Raw genomic sequence first — 20,665 nt, forward strand, 5'->3', positions numbered from 1 at the left:
CTTGGGTTATAAAAATATTATATGCTGATTATGGAAATTTGGGGGAAGTAAAGAGAAATATAAAGAGACACGGAAAGAAATTACCTATAATTCCAGGACCTTAATGCAGTAATTAACATTTGAATTGCTTCTACTTCATCCACTGTGGGAGGGCATGCTTTTTTGCAAATTTAATTCCATCTTACATGTTACTCTTGTTTTTGTTTAACATTGTGTCATCAGCATTTTTCCTTGTCATTACACTTCTGTGACTGTCATGTTAAGGTCAGCATAGTCATTCATCCTGCCCCGTTTCTTGCTTGTTGGCCAGTATAGGGAGCAGCAGGAGTGAATGATGTTCCTGTGCCCTTCTTCCCACCCTAGAGGCCTGACAGTCAGATTTTCTGTCCTTCCCACATTGAGTACAAAGTCTCAGCACCTCTGCTCACACCGAGGACAAAGTCTCAGCACCTCTGCTCACACTGAAGACAAAGTCTCAGCACCTCTGCTACTCCTGAGTTGTAGCATGCATGTTTCATCACTTTTAAACATTTCTAAAATTGAATGCAGCCAGAGAGGATGTGTTATATATTTAACTGGTAGCATTGAGACTTTCCCAAAGAAGAAGCATAAGATAATGGTACATTAAATCGTGGCATGGATTTTATCCTAGAATTTCTTGTAGTCAGTGAAATGTATCTTCTTCCTTTCCTTCTTTTAGGATGAGCTTGTCTCTCTTCCATGGTTCTGACAAGTTTCCCTTCTTGTTGACCTACTTTGTTTATTTCCATCTCTCTTCATCGATGCCAAAGTCTATTCTTGAGCCCTAACCCATCTACCTGCCTCGGCCTCCCATAGTACTGAGATTATAGGTGTGGCATGAGCCATCACACCCAGTTGGTTTTTTTTTTTTTAAAACAGAGTGTCACATCTTTCTATAGAAGTAGTAATAGGCCAGGAATGGTGGCTCATGCCTGTAATCCCAGCACTTTGGGAAGCTGAGACCCATGGATCACCTGAGGTCAGGAGTTTGTGACCATCCTGCTAACATGGTGAAACCCTGTCTCTACTAAAAATAAAAAAATTAGCTGGGTGTGGTGGTGAGCATCTGTAATCCCAGCTACTTGGGAGGCTGAGGCAGCAGAATCACTTGAAACTGGGAGGTAGAGGTTCCAGTGAGCGGAGATCATGCCTCTTCACTGCAGCTTAGAGCTTGGGAGACAGATAGAGATTCCATCTCAAAAAAAAAGGAAGTAAATATAACACTTCGGCACTGTTCTTACTGTCTGGATAATTTTTTTTTTTAAATGGATTTAACAGATAGCCTTACAAGTCTTGCCTTTGGCAGTCTTCCCCAACTCCTTCCCTCCCCTCCCATGGTCTGCATTTGGGACTTCTGCATGAAGGGTATTTGTGCTTTCTCTTACCACCCAGGACAGCAGGGGTTGGTGTGACTGCTTGTTTAATTGTCCTTGCTGTGAACTGAAAGGTCCCCTAGGGAAGGCACAATGTGTTTTATGTCTTTTTGTTTACTGCGGTATTCAAAGCTCTTAACATGGTGACTGACGCATGATTGCCACATAAGTATCTGGTCAGTGAGCAAACTGCATTTATCCACTCTTCTCTTGGTGTATATTGCATTGTTCCCCGCTTGGTTTAGTCATTGAAAGCTTGGGTCTCTGAAACAAGACTACCAAGGTTTGGATATGAGCTCTGCCACCTACTGTGTGTGTAATTTGGGGCAAGGGACTCATTTTTCTCACCTGTGAAATGGGGCAAATAACAGTGCCTGCCTTATAGGGCCTAGACAAAAACACCTGGAAACATTATGGGAGGTAATTTTGTTTAAATTTTTAAAGGTGATGCCCTCTATCATCGTTTTTGTGTGTATGATGAAATATTTTATACATATGAAAGGATACAGTGAATAAGATAGTAGGTATCGCTATAACTGTAGTCTAGCTTAAGAAGTAAATATTATAAATTCATTTGCAGGCCCTGTGGACCTCTTTTCTATCATACTTCTTTTCCTTTCCTTTCTCTCAGAGGGAATCTGTATCCTATAATTGGTGTTTATCATTCCATACTGTATTCAGTATTCCATATTTGCTGTTTATCATTCCATATATATTTTTTAAAGAGACAGGGTGTATTAGGGTTCTCTGGAGGGACAGAGAACTAATAGGGAAGATGAATACATGAAGGAGAGTTTATTAGGGAGAATTGACTCATGCGATCCCAAGGTGATGTCCCACAATAGGCCATCTGCAAGCTGAGGAGCAGGAAAGCCAGTCCAAATCCCAAAACCTCAAAAGAGGGAAGCCACAGTGCAGCCTTCAGTCTGTGGCTGAAGGCCTGAGAGCCCCTGGCGAACCACTGGTGTGAGTCCAAGAGTTCAAAAGCAGAAGAACTTGGAGTCTGATGTTCGAGGGCGGGAAGCATGCAGCAGGGGAGAAAGATGAGGCCGGAAGACTCAACCAGCCTAGTCTTTCCACGTTCCTCTGCCTGCTTTTGTTCTGGCCGCACTGGCAGCTGATTAGATGGCGGCCACCTGGATTGAGGGTGGGTTGGCCTCTCCCAGTCCACTGACTCAAATGTTAATCTCCTTCAGCAACACCCTCACAGACACATCCAGGAACAGTACTTTGTATCCTTAATACAGTCAAGTTGACACTCAGTATCAACCATCACAGGGGGTCTTGCTGTGTTGCCCAGGCTGGAGTGCAGTGGTACAATCGTGGCTCACCACAGCCTTGAACTCATGGGCTCAAGCAGTCCTCTCACCTCAGCTTCCCAAGTAGCTAGAGACAATAGTTGTGTGCCACTGCGCCTGGCTAAATTTTGCATTTTGTAGAGATATGGTCTCACTGTGTTGCCCAGGTTGGTCTTGAACTCCTGGCATCAGGTGATCCCTTGGCCTCCCAAAGTGCTGAGATTACAGACATGAGCCACTGCTTCTGGCCTATCATTCCATATTTATACTTCACTCTTATGTATGACTTCATAAATAATAGAGGATAGTGTTTTCCATATTTTAAAACTTTATATAATAACATAACCCTTTGTATATCCTTATGCAACTTGATTTAAATTTTGGCCATTTTTTAAAAATAAAAAATTACCTTTTTACCATTTTAAGGCATACAGTTAAGTGGCATCATGTACATTCCCATTAAGTGCCACTGTCACCACCATCCATCTCCAGGACTGTTTCATCTCCCCATACTTTCCCCCAAACTGTGAAACTTCATACCCCTCCCTTTTATTTTTTTTTTTGAGACAGAATTTAACTCTTGTCGCCCAGGCTGGAGTGCAGTGGCATGATATCGGCTCACTGCAACCTCCGCCTCCTGGGTTCAAGTGATTCTCCTGCCTCAGCCTCCCAAGTGTGTGGGATTACAGGCATGCACCACCACATCCAACCAATTTTTTTATTTTAGTAGAGACAGGGTTTCACCGTGTTAGCCAAGCTGGTCTCGAACTCTTGACTTCCAGTGATCCACCTGCCTGCACCTCCCACAGTGCTGTGATTCCAGGTGTGAGCCATTGCGCCCGGCCGGAACTTCATACCCACTAAATAGTAGCCTCCCTCCCTTATTTCTTTCTCCATGCAACTTGTTTTTCTTTTGTCTGATATTATGCTTGTGAGGTATTCATATTGTTATATTTAGCCTTTGAGACTTTGTAACTGCTATGTAGCCTTCCATCCTGTAAATACTCCCTGATGGAGGAGAAATTCATCCTCCTACAGATGGGCATTTGGGTTATTTCACAGTTTCTAACTCTGCAGTGAACATTATTGAGAGTGTCTCCCTATGCACATATGCAGCATTTTCTTTAGGAACCAACCTGTGATTGGAAGTTGCTGGATCATAGAATGTATACATCTTGAACTTGAACTTGATTAAATGTTTGTCGTTGTACCCTGTCCTACGTGATTATACTTAGGAGACTAGTGCACTAGAATTTCTCCTTTCATGAATACTTGGTCTTGTTACTTGTTTATTTTATTTTGTTTATTTTCTGAGACAGGGTCTTGCTCTGTTGGCATGTAGTGCAGTGGTGCCGTCACGGCTCACTGCAGTCTCAACCTCCTAGGCTCAAATGATCTTCCCACCTCAGACCCCCAAGAAGCTGGGACTACAGGCGTGTACCACCACTCCCAGCTAGTGTTTTGATTCTCTAATTTGTACAGTTGGAGTCTCACTATGTTGCCCAGCTGGTCTCAAACCCCTGGCCTCAATGATCCTCACACCTCGGCATTCAAAAGTGCTGGGATTACAGGCGTGAGGCACGGTGCCCAGCCATCGTCAGGGTTTTAAGATTTGCCAGTCTGGTTTGAGGTTTTTTTTTGTATTCCTCCCAGGAGTGGGTGAGCATTTTGTTGCGTTTTGGCCATGTCTTTAATAGCCTTTCCATACCTTGCCCATTTCTTCCCGGGCTGTTTGCCTTTGTCTAGACTCTTAGAATTTATTCTTTCTCTCTGCAGTGGGCTTCTCTAACGTTGATATGGTCTGCTTTCTCATTTCCTTCAGGACTCCACTCAAATATCACCTTATCAGAGAGTTAGTCCTTGCTCGTCCTATGGAAAATAATTTCCCTCCTCAACAGCACTGCCTGTTCCTCTTCCCTGCTTGTCTTTTTCCATAGCAACAGCAGCACCAGACTTTCATAGTTAATGGTTTTTATTCTTTCAACTGTGAAAGCAGGGACATTTTCTCATTGCCTGTGGTATCCTCACTGCCTCGGATAGTGCTTTGCCTGTAGTATGCATTTAATAAAAATGCAATTAATATAATAATTCATGCACCCTAGTATTCAGGTTCCCAGAAACGATAACCTTCACCCTAGGCTTGGTGAAATAAACAAGTGCTAAAAGATAAATAGAAGGGGCCAGGTGCGGTGGCTCACGCCTGTAATCCCAGCACTTTGGGAGGCCCAGGAAGGCGGATCACCTGAGGTCAGGAGTTGGAGACAGCCTGGCCAACATGGTGAAACACTCTCTCTACTAAAAATACAAAAATTAGCCAGGTGTAGTGGCAGGCATTTGTAATCCCAGCTACTCAGGAGGCTGAGGCAGGAGAATCGCTTGAACCTGGAAGACGGAGGTTGCGGTCAGCGGAGATTGCCCATTGCACCACAACCTGGGCAACAAGAGTGAAACTCTGTCTCGAAAAAAAAAAAAGGATACAATATGTCGAAACAGCTCTGTGAACCTTAGCAGGGTGAATGACTTCACCTTGTCAGAGAACCCAGGGAAAAGCAGAAAAGATTTCTGCTGGGCCAGGGCGGAAGTTGTCAAAGATGCAGGTAGGCATTCTTCATTCTGCCAAGAGCTTTTTATCTCCCCCAGCTGTATAGAAACTCAGAATCCTAGAAACCAGGAGACAAATGGTCCATGCCCATGTTTCTTTTTTTTAATTAGGGCATAATTTATATATCATAAAGTTCAGCGTGCAATGGCTCACGCCTGTAATCCCAGTACTTTTGGATGCCAGGGTGGGGGGATTGCTTCAGCCCAGGAATTTGAGACCAGGCTAGGCAACATATGGAGACCCTTTCTCTACCCTCCTACCCCCACCCCAGAAAAAATCAGCTAGATGTGCTAATGCACACTTGTAGTCCCACCTACTTAGGAGGCTGAGGTGGGAGGATCAGTTGAGCTCAAGAGGCCGAGGCTGCAGTGAGCTATGATTGTGTCACTGCACTCCAGCCTAGGCAACAGAGTGACACCCTGTCTCGAATGAATGAATGAATGAATGAATGTGAATACATGGGGGGGAGTTCACACTTCTAAAATATGATTTTTAGTATATTTACAAGCTTGTGAAATTATCACTACCTAATTCCAGAACATTTTCATCACACCCCAACCAAGTTTCAGCTCACTGCAACCTCTGCTTCCCAGGTTCAAGTGATCCTCCCACCTCAACTTCCTAAGTATCTGGGATTACAGGCACATGGCATCACACCGGCTATTTTTTGTATTTTAGTAGAGACGGGGTTTCACCATGTTGGCAGGCTGGTCTTGAACTCCTGGCCTTAAGCAGTCCACTGCCTTGACCTCAAAAGTGTTGAAATTACAAGCATGAGCCACCGAATCCAGCCAAAAAAAATTTTTTTAAGCCTTTGTGGTTTATGCTGAAGCATCCAGTGAACTGGGTTTTTCTGTGAATAAAGGATGTGCCCACTGCCAGGGCTCCTTCTCTTCCAGCATCTGGCCAGCAAATCCACCCCACCTAGCTATGGCAGCCCCACCAGCTCCTGGTGCCTGACCCTGGAAGCCAGTCACTGTACCACTCAGGGTTCGCTGTTTAGATTCTGTTGTGTTTCATCATTGAACTGAGCACAGTGTACAGCAGACATTTGGTCCTGCAGAGAACATTCTTATCATAAGTTCTTTTATTTAATAATCCTAGCTCTAATAGCTAACATCTGTTAAACAATCTCTTACTAAATTCTGATGCTACTAATCCTGAGTATGTATCATTTCATCTTCATACCTTTTATATGAGGTGTAGATATTGTAGTTCACCTTATTTTACAGATGAGGAAGTTGAAGGTCACAGAGCTGTTTGGCTTCATGGTATATTTTTATTATCTTTTAGCACTTGTTTATTCTACACAGCTCGAGGTGGAGGTGATCGTGTCTGGGAACCTGAATACCAGCCATTAAAGTCAAACTGGTATTTGCACCCCTGTTTAGCCCCAAAGTGCTTTAGCTTGTTAACCGTAACTGTTTCCAGAACATAGAAGTTAGTCCTGCTACCTAAAGTTACCCTTTTTCCTTCTCTTATTTATTCTTTGAACCAGAACAGCACAGTATGTTTCCATGTTACACAGTGTGATGTTAAGATTTTCATGGATTAGCATAACTTTATGAAACTATTACAATTATGTCATTCTGTAATGATGTATTGCCAATATATTATTGGTACTACAGGAAGATTTCATCTGATGTGAACAATCTCTTCTATTGTAAATTGGGGTTTTTTTTCACTCGAGAAGAAAATGGTTTTGTATTTAATCATTGTAATTAATAATGTGACATTGAAAGTGCTAGCGGATGAACTATGATGACTGTGGAGTAGTGTTTGTAATTTGATGAAACGTAGGTCTACATACCATACATCAGTGTGTGTGTGTGTATATATATATACACTGTGTACACACAGTATCTATATGAATATGTATATACACACACACTGATGTCTTTTTATTAATGAGGGCAACATAACAAGCCTAAAACTATTGACTGTCAGAACTAATAATGTGTAGTTGTCCTTTTCCAGTTGACTTAGTGATTGGCAGAAATTGCAAGTTTTCCTGTTTTCTTTCTTTCTCTTTCTTTCTTCCCCTCCCCTCCCCTCCCTTTTTCCTTTCCTTCCCCTTCCCCTTCCCCTTCCCCTTCCCTTTCCTTGTTTTTTGAGACGGAGTCTCGCTCTGTCACCCAGGCTGGAGTGCAGTGGCACAATCTTGGCTCACTGCAACCTGTGCCTCCCAGGTTCAAGCGATTCTCCCGCCTCAGCCTCCCAAGTAGCTGAGATTACAGGCATGCGCCACCGTGCCCGGCTAATTTTTGTGTTTTTAGTAGAGGCAGGGTTTCACCATGTTGGCCAGGCTAGTCTCAAACTCCTGATCTCAGGTGATCCACCCACCTCAGCCTCCCAAAGTGTTGGGATTACAGGCGTGAACCACCACGCCTGGCCTTTGCTTTCATATTTTCCTAAAGAATTTTTGGTTGCGAATCAGTTGATTCAAGCAAACTCCTTCCTCCAGCACTGTCTAGAAAGAAAGACGGTAGAATTAAAGTCATTCTAAGCAGGTCCTCGAATTCCCACCTACTTGCAAATCATTCCTTATTTGTTGGTACTCTTTTTATTCTAAGGTTAAAAATCCCTTTCTAAGGACAAGTATAGAAAATTTTAGGCCGGGCTTGGTGGCTCACACTTGTAATCCCAGCACTTTGGGAGTCTGAGGTGGGAGAAACTATTGAGCCCAGGAATTTCTGACTAGCCTGGGCAACATGGCAAGATCCCATCTCTTAAACAACAACAACAACAAAAAAAAAAAAAAAAAGAGAGAGAGAGAAAAAAAAGGAAAATTGGAAACCGTGCCTTTTAAAAGATTATATTTGATAGCCCTACCTAATAGGGAACAGTTCCTTTGGGTGAAATGCTCTTAAGCACAGGAATCAACCTTACCTGGAGTGGAATGATTCAACACTATGTGGCCAGTTTAAACAAGGCCTCTCTCTGGGAGATGTGGTTGGGTGACGTGGTCGGCATGGCCAAGCATTATAGCTTCCCTGTGTGGAAAGATTGGTGTGTGTGGAGGTGTGGATTAAGACTTAATTAAAAAACAAAAACCTTTTAGGTGGAATTTGTAGGAGGAATCTATGAAGACACCCTGCCTCAGACGTCTCCTCGGAGGGGCCTGGCTTTCTCATCTCTGTGGTGCTTAGGAAGTGTTTCTTTAAGGAGGCATCACAGCTGCTGCCAGAAACAGCCTGTCCAGGCACCAGAGTGAGGCCTACACGCTCACACCATGTACCTCCTCCTCTTGATTTCAGGGTACTGAGAAAGACTTCTGGACTAAGAAATATGGGAGGTGGTGGCTGCTGATCTGGACTCGGCTTTGTGCTTTTGTTAAAGACTGAAAATGACTTTCTGAGAATGTGCTGGCCAGCTACCTCCTTGTGTCTAATGGCTTGCTTTGCTGACACTCCGTATTTCCCAGAGAGGAGCAAGGGGTTCCATCCCATAAGAAACCTAGGCAGTGTCCTAGCAAGCAATCTGTGTGATGGCAAACAGGGAATGGGGAGTATTGAACTGGTAGCCCTCTTGGTTTCTCTGCTTCAAATGTCTGTTCTCAAGACCAGAAATTACCTTTTTTTTTTTTTTTAAACAACGACAACAAAAAAACTCTATGCAGGAGGAAGGTTCTAAAGAGAGTTTTGTTTTTAAATTTAAGTTTTGTGGGTACATAGAGGGTGTATTTATCTATTTATAAGGTACCTGAGATACTTTGATATAGTCATGTAATATATAATCATTATATCATGGAAAATGTGGAATCTGTCCCCTCAAGCATTTATCCTTTGTGTTATAAACAATCCAATTATACTCCTTTAGTCACTTTTAAGTGTACAATTAAATTATGTTTGACTATATAGTCAACCTGTTGTGCTATCAAATACTAGGTCTTGTTTATTCTTTCTGGGTACGTTCGTCCCCTCACAGAAGGCGTCCCACCTTCTTCCCCTCAAAACCCCCACTACCCTTCCCAGCTTCTGGTAACCACGCTTCTACTCTCTGTCGCCACAAATTCAATTGTTTTGATTTTTTGATCCCACAATTAAATGAGAACATGCGATGTTTGTCTTTCTGTGCCTGGTTTATATCACTTAGCATAATGACCTCCAGTTCCATCCATGTTGTTACAAATAACAGGACCTCATTCTTTTTTATGGCTGAATAGTGCTCCATTGTGGATAAGTACCACATTTTCTTTATCCATTCACCTGCTGTTGGACACTTAGGTTGCTTCTAAATCTTGGCCAATGTGACTAGCACTGTAATAAACATGGGAATGTAAATGTCTCTTCCATGTTCAATGTATGCTGATCTGAAAATAATTTTGATACAAATATATGTAATAAACTTCTCTAATGCCTTACTTCAAAACATAGTTATTTGTAGATCATTTTATTTTATTTTATTTTATTTATTTATTTATTGAGATGGAGTCTCACTCTGTCACCCAGGCTGGAGTGTAGTGGTGCAATATCAGCTCACTGCAGCTTCCATCTCCTGGATTCAAGCAGCTCTCCTGCCTCAGCCCTTGAGTAGCTGGGACTACAGGTACATGGCACCACACCCGGCTAATTTTTGTACTTTTAGTAGAGATGGGATTTCACTATGTTGGTCAGGCTAGTCTCCAACTCCTGACCTTAAGTGATCCACCCGCCTTGGCTCCTCAAAGTGCTGGGATTATAGGCATGAGCCGCCATGCCTGGCCTATTTGTGGATCTTTTTAAATCTTGAGTTTCTAAAATAGAGCAAGTATTTGTAATCCTTGAAACAAAATGTACACGTATGTGTATGCACAAATATGTATGCATGCACACATATGTGTATAAATGCACATATATACTGTTGTCTCTCAGTATCTGCAGGGGATTGCTTCCAGGACTCCCAGATACCAAAATCCATGGATACTGTCCTGAAGTTCACCCTGCAGAACCCACAGATATGAAAAGTTGGCCCTCTCTCTTTGAGGTTCCCACATCCCTCAAGTACTGCCCTTTATATTCGCAGTTGATTGAATCTGTGGATGCTGAAGGAATCCAGAAACACAAAAGGCTAACTGCATATTTCATACCTGTGTATACAGGGGTGTGTGTGTGTGTTTGTGTCTGCGTGCGGGTGCGCGTACGTGCACTCAAATAAATTCAGGTCCTTAAACTGTATTGAAAAAAAAAAGAGGTTTCATTTCCCTCTTAAAATTATCTTCTTTGTGAATCATCGTTTTGCTTCATGCTCTGTTCAAGAGGAACAGAATCTCTTGTGAATGAGTCCGTTTTTACTCTGCTAATAAAGACACACTGAGACTCAGCAATTCACAAAACAAAGAGGTTTAATTGGACTTACAGTTCCACATGGCTGGGGTCGCCTCACAGTCATGGTGGAAGACAAGGAGAAGCAAGTCACATCTTACGTGGATGGTGGCAGGCAAGAAATGAGAGAGCTTGTGCAGGGGAATGCCTCTTTTTCAAACCATCAGAGCTCATGCGACTCTGATTCACTATCATGAGGACAGTTTGGGAAATACTTGCCCCTATGATTCATTTACCTCCCACCAGGACCCTCCCACAACATGTGGGAATTCAAGGTGGGATTTGGGTGGGGACACAGCCAAACCTTATTACCTTGTTCTTTGCTGGAAAAATATTTTTCCAGCCTCCTATTCTTTCCTTGAATTTTTCTCACTTACATAATGGTGTGTTTTGAGATTGGAATAGTTCTGAAAAAAAAAAATACTTTTTAAATAAAATTTTTTAAAGTTAATAAAGTGAATAAAGTTGGTAAACTTTTAAAAAAGTTTAAAGCTGGCACTAAAATGTCTTAAACATACTGAAAATACTACTGCCAATCATTAAATACAGATGTGTAAGCCAACAGAAAATAAGAAAATTGAAAAATAAGGAAAAAAAAAAAAACAAATCCTTTAATGAAATCCACACAGCCCTTAAATATAAATAAAAATATTAGTGAGGAAGTGAGTAGTCTCATACACCTCTGGTGAGAATATAAATTGCTTCAGCTCATCTTTGAAGGTCACTTTTGTGGTACCTGTTAAAATAAAAATGTGCACTTTGAGTGAACAGTTCATACCTAGTAATTTACCCTGAGACTACATTCATCTGAAGAAAAATATATACAAGATTATTCACTGTGACATTTATAATAGCGGAAGATTGGAAGCAAACTAAATATCCATCAGTCAACAGCCAGTTAAATAAGTTAAGATACAACCACACATTGAATTAGTTTTGACTCAAGTGTCTGGGGGTGAAGGGAGACCTTTGGCTGTATTCTTCCTTATACCTTTTCTGAGTATTACTTATTTTTAAAAAGGACACCTGTCAGAAGCCACCCCTAGGAAGATCATTTTTCTAAGGAATAATAATCCAAAAAGCTAGTATTTTCTATTTTGTAGGTTATTTTTCTGGGGAAAAATAGCCTCTAAGTGTTTATCTTTATTCATTTGTTTTCTGTCTCTCTGACCAGAGAACAGGGCCCTTAGTAACTCGTCCCCAGAAACTAGAAGAATCTTTACTGGGTACTAAACACTCAATAAGTATTTGTTGAGTGAATCAGTGTAGTTTGTACAGTTTCGTTCTTTTTAACATTTATTTACAGACTAGAATATTAAGCTTTATGCAAACGTAAGAGGGCATCACAAAAATAAAAATATATCATGTATATTTATTTTCCCTAAGTATTCTAACCAACACACAAAATAATTTTCCAGATCTTATACTAGTAATTGCTCAACTTGAATATGTTGTTTGAGCACCGTTTGGTACAGTGGTTACTAAAAGCACTGAGTTTTCCTTTCATGCTCCATTTATTCCCCCGCCCTTTGGAAGCTTTCAGACAGAGATTGTTTTTGCAGTTAGTGTTTGTCTAGTCAACATATTTCACTGGAGCCCCATGGTAGTCTTTCTACTCCTCAGAAAGCGAGCATAGTGTGAGTATTTGACTCCCATGGCTCCATACTGTAATAGCTGTGCAGCCTTGGCCAAGCTACTGAACCTCTGTGAAGTGGGGTAAGAGTACTTCCTAGTTGGAATTAAATGATAACATATGAGGCCTGGCATAGTGGCTCACACCTGTAATCCAAGCACTTTGGGAGGCCAAGGCAGGTGGATCACTTGAGGTCAGGAGTTTGAAACCAGCCTGACCAACAGGGGGAAACCCCCTCTCTACTAAAAATACAAAATTAGCTGGGCGTGCTGGTGTGCACCTGTAATCCCAGCTACTCAGGATCCTGAGGCAGGAGAATGGCCTGAACCCAAGAGGCAGAGGTTGCAATGAGCCAAGAATGTGCCATTGCACTCCAGCCTGGGCGACAGAGCAAGACTCTGTCTCAAAAACAACCCAACAAAAACAAAAATAGTATATAACTTTTGAGTTATAGATGACATTTTCTTATGTTTTCCCGTTTCCACTAAAAACAAAATCTATGTTAACATTACAGAAAAATGATTTGTATTTTATCTTTAAAAATTTGATGAAATTTTATATGTCATTAATGTAGCAGTGGATCATTAATTCAGTAGACATTTCTAGAACTCAGTGGCCTAGATGACCAAACACACATGTGGTATGTGTCATGGGCGGGTGACCTTCATGACCAAAGCCTTTTCCCATTTGAGAAGGTATCTGTTATGTGAAGCTAGCTGTATATTAAGGTCAGCCTTGAGTAGATTATGGCTTGAATAGTAGTGACACACAGCTACCTAAAAAATAAGAGAAATGGTTTTAAAGATCTGACTAGCCACAAGGGAGTAGAATTTTCTCTACCCTTTGACTTGTGATTCATACATCATCATATTGTCTGAAGAGTATAGGAACAGACATCTCTTCCAAATACAGGCATACCCTATGGGTCACCTCTTTGTAGGTTGCTGGTTTTCCAATACAAAATCTCTTTGGTTTTTCTGTTTTTTTTTTTTGAGGTGGAGTCTTGCTCTGTCGCCCAGGCTGAAGTGCAGTGGCATGACCTTAGCTTACTTCAGCCTTCACCTCCTGACTCAAGCAGTCACCCTGCCTCAGCCTTCCAAGTAGCGGGGACTACAGGCGTGTGTCACCACGCCTGACTAATTTTTGTATTTCTTATAGAGACAGGGTTTCGCCGTGTTGCCCAGCCTTGTGTCAAACTCCTAAGCTCAAGCAGTCCTCCCACCTCGACTTTCCAAAGTGCCGAGATCCCAGGCATGCGCCTGGCCTCCTCTCTGTTTTTCATATCTGAACTTCCTACAGCACAGAAGTCTTTCAATGCAATGTTTTTAATTGATATTTACAAAGGCAACATTTATATTTATTTTAGGAAAAATGAATGCAACATTTTAAACAAAACCATATGTAGGAAAAATCCAGAATGCCAGCTCCAAATACAATCAGTCGATGATGAGAGTCAGATGTGAGTGATTTGAAAGGCCTACTTATTTGCTTCTTGCTGCTGCTGACACAGACAGGCCACTTTCCCATCCTGAGCAGTTGATGTGAATCTTGTGTTGTTGTTTTCAGCTGTTAGCAGTATTTTGCAGATTTTACAGACCAGTACAATGGTTATTATACATACGGACATTTTACCATTTTAGTTTCATTTTTAAAAACTCTGGAGATTTTGAATTGATGTGTAACACATTTTAATTTTTTCCAATTAAAAGAATGTGAAATATACCTCATTTAGCATTTTTATGTTTAATGTCAGATTTTACGAACAGATTGGTGCTCTCAACCAGGAGATGCCTGTGATGCTATTGTTTCGTCATCTTAGATCAGCCAGTGACATGACGGTTCTTTAAATGTATTGGGTATATGTTTCCCATGGTCCTTTTTTTCTGAATGCCTTCCTGCTACCCACTGTATTTCAAATAGCATTTTTCAAATTTATAGCATTTAGTTTATCATTTTTATGTTTTGAGACGGTTTTGCTCTGTTGCCCAGGCCGGAACACAGTTGCATGATCACGGCTCACTGCAGCCTCCACCTCCTGGGCTTAAGCAATCCTTCTACTTCAGCCTCCCAAATAGCTGGGACTGCAGTCCTATGCCACCATGCTCAGCTAGGTTTTAAAATTTATTTTATTTTATTTATTTATTTTTTTAGAGACAGAGTTTCACCACATTGCCCAGACTGGCCTTGAACTCCTGGGTTCAAGCAATCTGCCCACCTCGACCTCCCAAAGTGCTGGGATTGTAGGCGTGAGCCACTGTGCCCAGCCTTTGTTCTTTTTCAATTATTTTTATGGTACTTATTTAGATACACGTTTAAGTTTGGGGTCCGTAGTTATAATCATACTACGTACATAACTTTGTCTCCTTTGCAACATAAGTAGCTTCCCATCCTGTGAGAGAATCTTGCTCTATTTCTTCATAATGATAGATTGCCTTCCTCCAACACTTATCCATTTTCCCTTGTGTTTTTATTTTTATGATGCCTTCTTAAGTTTGCATAACATATACTAGATTATAAACAAGTGTTAAAAAGACCTGAACTGTCCAAACTGTACTCATTCACTCAACAGATATTTATTGAGTGCTTAATATCTGGTAAAGATTCTTCTAGCTTCTGAGGACAAGCAAATAGGCAGATAAGGCCACTGTTTTCTAATAGGAGAGACAAAATGTAAACAAAAATATAACATAGGCTACTGCCACTGAACACAGTATGGCAAGACCAACAAAAGTGTAAATAGCAAAGCCCAACCACTTAGTAATTCAGAAGAGTTACTTTTAATTTTCATTAAGTGAAAGGAGATCAAAACTATAATTAGAGATAGCTGTAAAATAGTGAAAACAAGAATATTGTATAACAATACTCAGAATTGGACCAAAGGTGAATTGTATCACTTGGGATTCAGATTAGCTGCGTATAACAGAGATCCCCAAATAGTGAGGGAGTTAATCAAGTTAGATATATCTTTTCTCGTAACGTCATAGAAGCCTGAACATAGATGAACCAGAGGCTGATACAGTGGCTTTGCATGTTATCAGAGACTCTGAGTCCTATCTTCTTTGACATTCAACAGACGACTTTCATTCTGCAGTTTACTTCATGGTTCATAGTGGTTGCTAGAGCTCCAGCCATTATGTTGGCATTCCAGCCTTCATTTTGAGTAGATAATACAACGATGGGTACAAGAAGGGCACATCTTTTTTCTTTTAAAATGATTTGCATAACTCTTCCATTTACATCTTGTTAGCCAGAACTAGGTGTCTCAGCCACCCCTTGCAAGAGGGAGACTGGGAAATAGGTTCTTTTAGCAGAGTCGGCCCTCTGTATCCACAGGTATTATCCTTGCAGATTCAGCCAACCACACATTGAAAATATTTAGAAAAATATAACAATACAACAATAAAAAGATACAGTGTAAGGACTACCTAGCGTTTACATTGTATTAGCCATTGTAAGTAATCTATTTAGAGTACATTGGAGAATGTGCACAAGTAAAATGCAGAAATGACATCATTTTACGTAAGAAACTGGAGCATCCATGGGTTTTGGTGTCCGTGTGGGTCCTGGAACCAATCCCCCACAGATCATACATTGCTGTGGCCAAGTAGCTCAAGTGCGCTCTGTTTTTTTTTTTTAACTTCAAAGGTATACGTGCACGTGGTTTACATAGAAAAACCTGTGTCATAGGGGTTTGTTGTACACAGTATTTCATCACCCAGGTATTAAGCCTGGTACTCATTCATGTTTTTCCTGCTCCTCTCCCTCCTCCCACCCCCACTCTCTGATAGGCCCCAGAGTGTGTCGTTCCCCTCTGTGTGTCCATGTGTTCTCATCATTTAGCTCCGTCCCATAAGTGAGAGCATGCGGTAATTGGTTTTCTGTTCCTGTGGACAGCGGCCTCCAGCTCCATCCATGTCCCTGCAGAGGACTTGAGCTTGTTCTTTTTTATGTCTGCAAGGTACTCTGCTTAGAAGGACAAAGGGGAGAATAGGGTTTGGGGGACATCTAGTCATCTACTAGTTAGCTCAATAAGCTAAGCATTAAATCTGAGAAATGGCAAAATAAGCCTATGGAAATTAGGAAGAAGGAAAGAATCAAGATAAAAGGAAAAATCAGTTAATTTGGGAAGAAAAGAAACCCAAGTATTTGACAAACCGGAGATTATTGGGGCCTGTTACCTAAGTAATCTCAATGGTTTGGTGGAGATGGACAGCAGACTGTTGTAACATTTGACAAGAAAGAGAACAGATATCGTCTTGGGATTAAGGGACACAGAGGCTTTGGGGTTTGGGGGCCGTGGAGGGGAGGGTTATTGGTCTGTTGGTTTGAAAGGGGGAGACTTGAATGTGGACTTGTAGGTAGAGAAGAAAAATGTAAGAGATAGTTGATCTTTATATGTCTCAGTAGAGATACGATGTATTTCTAATTTCTATTACAATGGTTTCACCAGTTTCTCAGGATTCTTGAGTTATTGTGATACGTGAGTAAATGGTTTGTACTCATTCAACAAAGTGTTGTAAGAAGATTTAAAAAAAAAATTAATGTGAGTTCGAGACTCCAAGTTGGAACTAAGGTCAGTTAACAAGGTTTGCTTGAGAGGTAAACTGACTTTTATGATCATGGATTTTCACCTGGCAGAGAATTGGGGGAAGGGGCACTCCAAGAGCACCCAGGTGGTTTGAACTGACATTTTAAAAAACAACCATTGCTGGCCGGGCACGGTGGCTCATGCCTGTAATCACAGCACTTTGGGAGGCCGAGGCGGGTGGATCACGAGGTCAAGAAATCGAGACCATCCTGGTCAACATGGTGAAACCCAGTCTCTACTAAAAATACAAAAAATCAGCTGGGCACGGTGGTGCATGCCTGTAATCTCAGCTACCCAGGAGGCTGAGGCAGGAGAATTGCCTGAACCCAGGAGGCTGAGGCAGGAGAATTGCCTGAACCCAGGAGGCGGAGGTTGCGGTGAGCCAAGATTGCGCCATTGCACTCCAGCCTGGGTAACAAGAGCAAAACTCCGTCTCAAAAAAAAAAAAAACATTGCTTTCAATTTGTTTTTAAAGATATTTACTTTGAAATTTCAAATAGCTTTGAGGGAATGTTTTCATGTTTATCAAAAGTGTTTGGGATTTAAAATGATTGTGCCCACTGCCACAAATAGGTAACAAAGTCATCGGCCTCCCCCACCCCTTGGCTAAGAGACCAGTGGCATTTTACCCCACTACCAAGAAGATTTCATCCTCCTTAATTTCTTCTAAATGGAATCGTTCATGGCCATTCATCTCATGGCTTATTTAAAAATTTTTAGCCTAGCTATTGCCATTTTGGAGATTAGAGTTGAACCTTTATAGGAGAATCATTGTGTTTGATTTATGACAAAAAGCATTTACAGGAAAGGGAAATTAAAAAGAATGATCAGAAGCTAATTTCTTTTGCTCATTGAAACTAGAAGGAAGGAAGCACTTTCTCAAGTTGACATTTGAAAACCTTTATTAGTGCATTTGGGAAATGAAGATAATAGAAACTATATGGGTTTATTTGATTTATGGCAGTGTGAAGAGGGCCTGCTCTTCTGATGTGAGCCCATAAGAAACTCATATACACATGGCAAAAATGCATTTGCCACCTTCATAGGAATGAAAAAAAAATCATGCCATTAGTTCCTTCATAGTCTGAGATATTGGACTGAAACAAATACCATTTATATTCAGCCATTTGCACCTCCCCTTCATCCAGCGACACTGGGGGAAAATGTGTTTTGCCTGTTGGAAATGTTAACAATCATGTAAATGAAATTTGAGCAGCTCTTGGAGTTTGTTAGCTTCTTCTCTACCAGTTTCAGAATCTTTCTGATGTGATATTTTTCTAGCTTTGTAGCTTGTCAAAAAAGGAAAAAAAAATCTGTATATTAAAAACCTGAAGGGATAGATCATCATTCATTCCTCCACCTAGCGTGTGAACCACATCATGAGACGTGGGCAGACCCCGACCTGGTCCAGTGACTGAAGGAAGACTCCGTTTTATTTTTGCTCATCCTTATCTGTTGACTCCATTGACTTTCAGAGCTAACTATTTAAAGATTTATGTCACCATAAAGCACATTTCTCTTCTTTTCTGTTCCTGGCTCATGAAAGCAAATTACCATCTTTTGCCTTTATGTTCTTTGAAAATATCTGGTAGGCCCTGAAAAACACTGGAGAATTCCTAGGTTGCAGGTCCATTTGTGTATTTATAACCCATTATGCCATGAGCATGTCTGCATCATTTCTCCTAGGGTAAAGGCAGTGATGCTTTTTGGACTCCTGGTTGCCATTTTCTGGGTGTGGTAGGATGAGGACAGGGATTAGAGGAAAGCTGAACACTGCTCAGTTTGCTGGAACTTCCCTCATAATCTCTGGAAGGGAAATAGGGAAGTAGAAAAGCAGAGTCCACAAACAAACACACACAAACCCACCCTTTGGTATCCTTCTTAGCTCCGGAAAACAAAACAAAACACAAAACCAAAAACGACCACCTGCACATCTCTTAGTAGAGGTGCAGTTTGAATATAGTCATTTAATCATCAAACAAAGGTTATACCCTACAACACCTGTGTGATAGGGGAAGTCAGGCTTGAAGAATTGAGCTCTTTAAAGCAAAATTTAGATCAAAGTTGGAAATTGCAGCAAGTCACTGAAAACCCTTCTAAATATTACCTTCATTAAGTTAAAGGACCAAGGAAGTCATGTTAAATAGAGAATTATTAGTAACATTTTACACATCTTTAATTAGGAATGGGTACTGTTCAATGATTTTCTACTATTCTGTTTCTTTCTTGCAACTAAAATTTCAGATTCTCCTACAGTAGCCACAAGATAATTGTAAATTGGCTTTGTTCTGTAAGTTTGTTTTGTTCTGTGTTTGTGCATAGTAAATAAAGGCTTTGCCTTTTTCCCCCATCTGGCCCATAACTGACTTGTTGACTTTCAGGGTTCACTGGACCCAAGAAACCCAGAGAATTTTATGCTTGAAATTAAAAACCTATGGGTAAATTTTATTTAATCCATTTAACGTATCCTGTTTCAAACTTACTTTCTGACACATTAGTTACCTACAGTGCACCCATGGTAACCACACCAGACCTCCCCAGAATTTGGCAGAGCTGCTCTAATTCAGCTGATTCTTTCTCTCCCATTAGGCTCTTCTTTTTCTTCTTCTTCGTCTTTTTTTTTTTTTTTTTTTTTGGAGACAGAGTCTTATTCTGATGCCTAGGTTGGAGTGCAGTGGCGTGATCTCAGCTCACTGCAGTCTCCGCCTCCCAGGTTCAAGTGATTCTGCTGCCTTAGCCTCCTGAGTAGCTAGGATTATAGGCGTGAGCCACCATACCCAGCTGCTTTTTTGTATTTTTAGTAGAGATAGGGTTTCATGTTGGCCAGGCTGCTCTCGAACTCCTGACCTCAGGTGATCCACCCACTTCAGCCTCCCAAAGTGCTGGGATTATAGGCATGAGGCACTGTGCCTGGCTCACCCATTAGAACCTAATTCTGAAGTACATTTTTACAGCCTGGGTTTGTTTTATCTTTTGTTACTTGTGACTGTAATCCAGAAACTTCTACTGCTCTACCTTTTATTTTCTAGCCCTTTCTCTCTTACCAATACCTAAGTCTTTCTTTTTCCTAATGTCTCCGTTAGGGGTGATTCAGAATTCTTTTTTTTTAATTTTTTAATTTTTTATTTATTGAACAGTTTATTCTGTACCAGTCATAATTCCAGGTGCTCGGAATACAATGAAAAAAAGTCTTGAAATTTGGTGGAGGAGAGAGAAAAGTAAATTTACCATTTTAACATATTATGATAAGTGCTGTAGTTCAGGAAACAAAAGCATTAACAGTAGTAACAACATCTTTAATTACAAAATTAATACTATTATTACCAAGTTCCTGAGAATCATCTTCACAGTAGATTTGTACATTACGTTAAACACCATATACAAGAAAATGCAGTTATAGGGATGTAAAAGATTATTTGAGCAGCTTGTGCTAATTCCTGGTGGGAGTCCATAGCCACAGTGAGTGGGTGGGCACTATCATTGCAGCACAAAGAGTCCCAGGTAGGGCGCAGAATTCTTATATATATTTTCATTTAAATCTTCACAGTTAGGGAAAATACATAGAGGAATATAGCTACAAGCAGTAGCAGGATTTTGCAAACAGGAAACCGGTATTCAAAAAAGAATTACTGTGTCTGATGACAGAATCTGAAAGCAGTCATCAGAGACTGGTGAGGGGTTGGGGAACTGCAGCTCAGGGCCCCAAATCTGGCATGGCCTGTTTTTGTAAATAAAGTTTTATTGGGGCACAGCCATGCCTCTCCCCCTTCTCTTTCTCCTCCTCCTCCTTCTCCTTCTCCTCCTTTTCTTTTTTCTTCTTTTTCTTTCTTCTTCTTTTTTTTTTTTT

At 41.0% G+C, this 20,665-nt stretch overlaps 1 protein-coding gene across 1 annotated transcript in view; it reads left to right on the plus strand.

Annotated features, from left to right (window-relative positions):
• LOC108290025 (S-adenosyl-L-methionine-dependent tRNA 4-demethylwyosine synthase TYW1) overlaps positions 1-20,665 on the plus strand; it is a 259,296-nt gene that overhangs the window by 147,189 nt on the left and 91,442 nt on the right. The window lies entirely within an intron of this gene.

The sequence above is a fragment of the Cebus imitator genome, unplaced genomic scaffold (assembly GCF_001604975.1).
Source record: "Cebus imitator isolate Cc_AM_T3 unplaced genomic scaffold, Cebus_imitator-1.0 Scaffold419, whole genome shotgun sequence".
Lineage (NCBI taxonomy): Eukaryota > Metazoa > Chordata > Mammalia > Primates > Cebidae > Cebus > Cebus imitator.